Source organism: Nicotiana tomentosiformis, chromosome 9, assembly GCF_000390325.3.
Source record: "Nicotiana tomentosiformis chromosome 9, ASM39032v3, whole genome shotgun sequence".
NCBI classification, from domain to species: domain Eukaryota; kingdom Viridiplantae; phylum Streptophyta; class Magnoliopsida; order Solanales; family Solanaceae; genus Nicotiana; species Nicotiana tomentosiformis.
The window spans coordinates 72,430,029-72,435,852 of NC_090820.1; positions in this window are offsets into that span (position 1 = coordinate 72,430,029).

The window sequence follows — 5,824 nt, forward strand, 5'->3', positions numbered from 1 at the left end:
CGCTTCACAAACACACATGGCAAGTTCTATACATCAAATGCAATGCATAAAATACACAAAACCTCACACACACATGATACATAACTCACTTAGGATTGGACTATCAAGACCCTTTAGTCAAAGCAGTTAAGCAAAGTTAAGATCATACAATTTAAGGTACTTATACAAGAGTCAAAACTGAGCCTAAGCGTCACAACTAAAGCACTTACTATTCTCAAGGTATAATGAAGTCAAGAGATATTGCTATAAATTCAAATCACATCACAAGGTTTCCTACGCCTAACAAAAATAAAAACTAACTACACCCGGTTCAAACAAAACCCTTGGAAACAACCGGGGCACAAAGTAAAACCAAGGGGAAATTATTACAATACCTACAAACGAATTTTTTTTTATCTTTTTTCTTTCGACTTTAATCCCTCAACAAACCCGTCAATTATATCAATCGTCGGGAAAAATAAAAAAAATTCAAATTTATATATATATTTTTTCTATCTCTAACTACTACAACTAACAAACAAAAAATTAATATACATATATACATACATACAACATATCCCCCAACCCACAATTTAAGTTGTGGCATGTCCCCATGACACAAAATTAAAAAGCATAAGTTAGAGGAAACTTCCGTGGATATCTAGTCGGGGTCTGAGGTAAAATCGGGCTCCATTCCTTGCGCCCAAACTAATGCACACATCCATGCAGACAACTTCTTCTCAGCCTTTTTGGGATACACCCCACACTTATCTTTCTCGCTCACTACATCCTTCTCTTTTGAGCCCTTCACTTCCAATCAATAATCGCAGCTGGTTTGTCTTTTCGTATCCCCTTTGCTACATTCATCTCAAAAGTCACAATCTCCTCACCCACTCTAAGCATGAGTTTTCTCTAGTGTATATCTAATATAACTCTACCTGTCGCTAAGAATGGTCCTCCTAGGATGAGGGGAGCCTCCTTATTTTCCTCCGTAATCACCACTATAAAATCCACAGGAAATACGAACTTATCTACCCGAACTAACACATCTTCCACTATCCCCTCGGGTATTATAGTCGTTTGGTCTGCCAACTACAAAGATATGGGTGCATACTTTATCTCTCCAATCTCCTTCTCTAGTTTCCTATAAATAGATAGAAGCATTAAATTAATTAAGGCACAAGAATCATATAAAAATTTATCAAAATTAATAGTTCCTAAAGAGCAAGGTATAGTAAAATTCCCTGGATCTCCACACTCTTATGGGAGTTTATTTTATATTATAGCGCACTAGAATGCTTTGTAAGCTTGACCACTGAAGTCTCCTCTATTTTCCTCTTATTTTTCAGGATATCCTTCAAGAACGTGGCATAAGCATGCATCTATAAGAGCACTTCCGTGAATGGTAAGTTCACATGAACCTATTTCAACATATCTAGAAATCTCTCAGACTACTTTTCCAGCTTTTCTCTATACATGTCCAGGGCGAGATTCCACCTCACCCCAGGCCTCACCTAGTTTGGCTTATGGCGGGCTCCAGACCAGGCCTTGCGAAGAGAATTCAACTTTGGACCTAGAGAGAGCAAGGATTCATCGTGGAGGTCGGAGTTCACCGGATTTCATCTTTCTTCCTCCAAAATTAGTATTGTTTATATTTATTTGGATGATTTGTTATTTTTCAACCATGTCTATGTGAAGCTAAACTTCACGTTCAAGGGTTGTGGTTTTTTCATGACTACTATTATTCGAATATTAATTTTGATTTCTTGATTTATCGTATTGGTTTATTTACTTAATTATGCGCTTAATTATTTGATTGCTTGATCACCAATTGAATGTTATCTATGATTCTAGGCAAAGCCTAGTCTCTTCCGTGCCTCATGCCGATCTTTCTTTTATGTTTTATTCTTGTATTTCTAACACCATTGTATGCGACTTTTATTCCTTTATGCATTCTAATAATCCTAGACATAAAAACAACTCAAATAAGCTCAACATCGCACAATTAATCATTGAAACACCAAAATGCAAGGTGAGTAATGCACTAACAATATCGAACTATAGCACAACATCACCGCCCCACACTTAAACATGGCTCATCATCGGTCAACCAACACTTTACACTGTCTTTGAGAACTTTACCATTTAACACATTCGAAGCACACTACACCTATAACTATGGTTGATACCAACAGTTAAACTCTAGCATATGCATTCGACACACACTTCCCCTTAACTTATGCCATACTTCAAAATAATTCAAAACAAAGACAATAGGCCCATAACAATCCTATCCTCATAAACCAACTCAATGCCATATGGCACTCATGTCTTGAATACCCAACATTATTGTAACAACTCGACTGGTCATTTTGCTTTATAGATCCCCATTTTTAAGACTTCCTATATGTATTTTTACTATTTTATGACTTGTGTGTATGGTTAGTTTGGCTTTGGTGTGGCCTAAGGTGGCCGAGTTCGACTTGGGTCAACACTTTTAGTAAACAACCTCGGAATCGGGATTTGAAGGTTTCAATAGGTTCGTATGATGATTTTGGACTTGGGCATATGCTCTGATTGAGTGTCAGGTGGGCCGGGAGAATTTCAGCACTTATTATTGAAAGTTGGCATTTTGAAGGTTATAGAATTTGCGAAGTTTGACTTGAAGTGGTTTTTTATGTTATCGAAGTCTATTTGGGATTCCTAACCTTGGAATTGGTTCGTATTGTGATTTATAACTTGTGCGTAAACTTTGGCTTCATTCCGAGTTGTCTAAGTATGTTTCGATACGTTCTAAGTTGGATGAAATGAGCTTGAAGATTAGAAGTCGTCTAATGAGGTTTTGAGGTGTGATTCTTGAATTCAGTGTTGTTTTATGTGTTCCGAGGCATCGAGTAAGTCCGCATTACTTTTATGGACTTGTTGGTGTATTTGGATGGGGTCCCAGGTGGCTGAGGTGTGTTTCGAACCACTCGGAGCATGTTTGAACTAGGCTGAAAACTGCTGGTGTGCTTCGCGATCAAGAAGATAGTCCCACGATTGCGAAGAAAGGAATTGGAGGGGCAGTTGATATCCCTTAGCGAATGCGAACTAGGGTCCACGATCGCGAAGGTGGACCTAGCAGTGCTTCACAAACGTAGAGGGCCCGCCTAGATCGCGAAAAGGAAATGGAGCAACTGGGAAGTGAGGCCTTTGGCCTACACGAACGCGACCTGGGGATCGCGAACGTTGAGGCTGGGTAGCGATTCAGCGCGAACGCGACCACCAGTTCGCGAACATGACCACTAGGTCGCGAACATGAAAAGTATTTTTGGCAGTGACAGGAATCACTGGGCATACTTGAATTTATTATGGGACTTAATCTCTTTACTCTCATTTTTCACTTGGTCTTGGGTGAATTTGAGTGCATTTTGTGGGAGATTTTCATCAATATCATGAGGTAAGTGATCCCTATCAATTCTTGAGTTTAATACATGGATTATGGGTAGATTTAACATGAAATTAGAGGAAAATTTGTGGGATTCTTCTTGGAACATATTGTTTGGTAAAAATGGGATTTTTTCACGAAATTGATCATGGATTTGGGAATAAATTATATATTTGAGTTCGTGAGGTCATGTGTAACATTTATCTGTGAAATATTTTGGAATCCGGGCACCTGGGACCGGGGATGAATTTTATGGACTTTCCGAATTTGGTTGGGAAATTAGTTTAATAGTTAAATTATGAACTTTTGAGAATTTATTGATCAGTTTATACGACTTTTCATTAGTTCTGCGTTGCACGGCGTCGTTTGAGGAGTTCTAATGAGGTTAAAGTGTCGAATTGAGGACTTGGAAGTGAGGTAAGTCTCTTGCCTAACCTTGTAAGAAAGAATTTATCCCCTTAGGTATATTGATTATTGTGTGCTACTTGTTGTGGGGAGCTTCCTATGCACGAAGTGATGAGCGTCCGTACGTAGTTATATCTATGTTATGTCCGGATAGACTTCGGTTCACATCATGCCTTAATTCGGTTATCTGTACTCATTCTACGTATTTGATTTCTTTAATTTATGACTGAGATTGAAGTTAGAATAAGATATTTACTTGGCCTCTTATTGTGGAAGATTGTGAATTACTTGATGAGCTATAGATCCGTGTTTTCTCGTCTCGCATGTATTTACGCGAGCAAGGTAATTTATATACTCTTATGGGATTAGGCCATTCGCCTTGACAGTTATGTAAATTACTCTTATGGGATCGGTCCATTTGCCTTGGAAGTATAGTTACACTTTTCTTATGGGGTCGGGCCATTCACCTGGGTTGTACTGTGTAACACTACTCTTATGGGATCGGGCCGTTCGCCTCGGCAGTACTGAGTATCACTTTCCTATGGGATCATGTCATTTGCCTCGGCAGACTCGTGCTTAATAGTTGAGATTGGAATTGGTTATGATAACAGTTGAGTTAGAGCCTTCGAGGCCAGTTATGACATTCTAGTGATTTGATATAGGTCTATGTTGGAGATTTATTATTAATGCCTTGTCTATTTCGTTGCTACTTGTTGTAAATCCTCCATGTTTACTTTATGTATTTTTATTACTGTTTGACCACTAGTATGTGTCAAGTCGACCCCTCGTCACTACTTCTTCGAGGTTAAACTAGATACTTACTGGGTACGCATTGTTTTACGTACTCACGATATACTTCTGCATTGAATGTGCAGGAACTGAGACATGTGCTTCCAGTGGTCACACGAGCACGTAGACGCACTTCCATGAAGACTTAGTGGTGAGTTGCTTGCCTCTCTTCGATCTGCAGCACCAAAGTCTCCCTCTACCTTGTTTATTGTTTCTTACTATTTTACTTCGGACAGTAGTTGTATTAGTGTTGTAAATTCTCTAGATTGCTCATGCACTTATGGCACCGGGTTCTGGGGGCTTCTAGCATTTATGTACTATTGTACATATCATTACTATCATCGTGGTTTATGTATTACTATCATAAACTTCTTTCGGTGTTTACTATCATTATATATCATTACTATCATCGTGGAGACAGAAGTATGTACAGTTGCATGAGATCTTACTTATTTCGGTGTTTTAAAAGAAACTTCTATTTTTAAAAGTTTAAAAGAGATAATTAAATTGGAGGTTCATATGTGGGCTTGCCTAACGGCAGCGTTGGGCACCATCGCAAATTATTATAGGTTTTGGGTTTTGACAGCTTGTTGCGGATCAGTGCAGAAATGTCTGTACTTATCATCGAGAGGATACCTCTCTTTCTTCATATGCTATCATGCAGTTGATATTGTGCTAAGTATCATTCTATTATTCTTTATAGATGGATGGTGAGAATGCGCGCAGCAGATGTACCAAGCGGTAGAGGAGCTGCTCCCCCCGTATTTAGAGGCTGAGATAGAGGCCGGGGGAGGGTTGTAGCTCATGTTAGAGGACAATGGCATCCTAGAGTTGCTCTCGTTGTACCACCAGTGGATCCACTGGAGGATCTTATTATTGAGGAGCAGGATGAGGTGCCTGCAGCTGAGCCGGCCCCGAAAGATTTCATGACTGCACCGGGATTTCAGAAGGTCATGGACCGTATGTTGCGGTTCATGAACTCTATGACTCTGGTTGGTTTATTTACAGTGGACCCAGCCACATCTCAGGCAGGAGGGGGAGCACAAATCCCTTCCTCTTAGACTCTAGGGCATGTTGCCGCCGTTTATCATACCCCAAGTGCACTACCTACGGGAGGTGTCCAGCTAGTTACAGCGGCTGTGCTAGAGCCCGTACCAGTCATAATTATGGAATAGCAGAAGTGGCTGGACAAATGGACTAGGCTTCGTCCCCCTAAGATTGGGG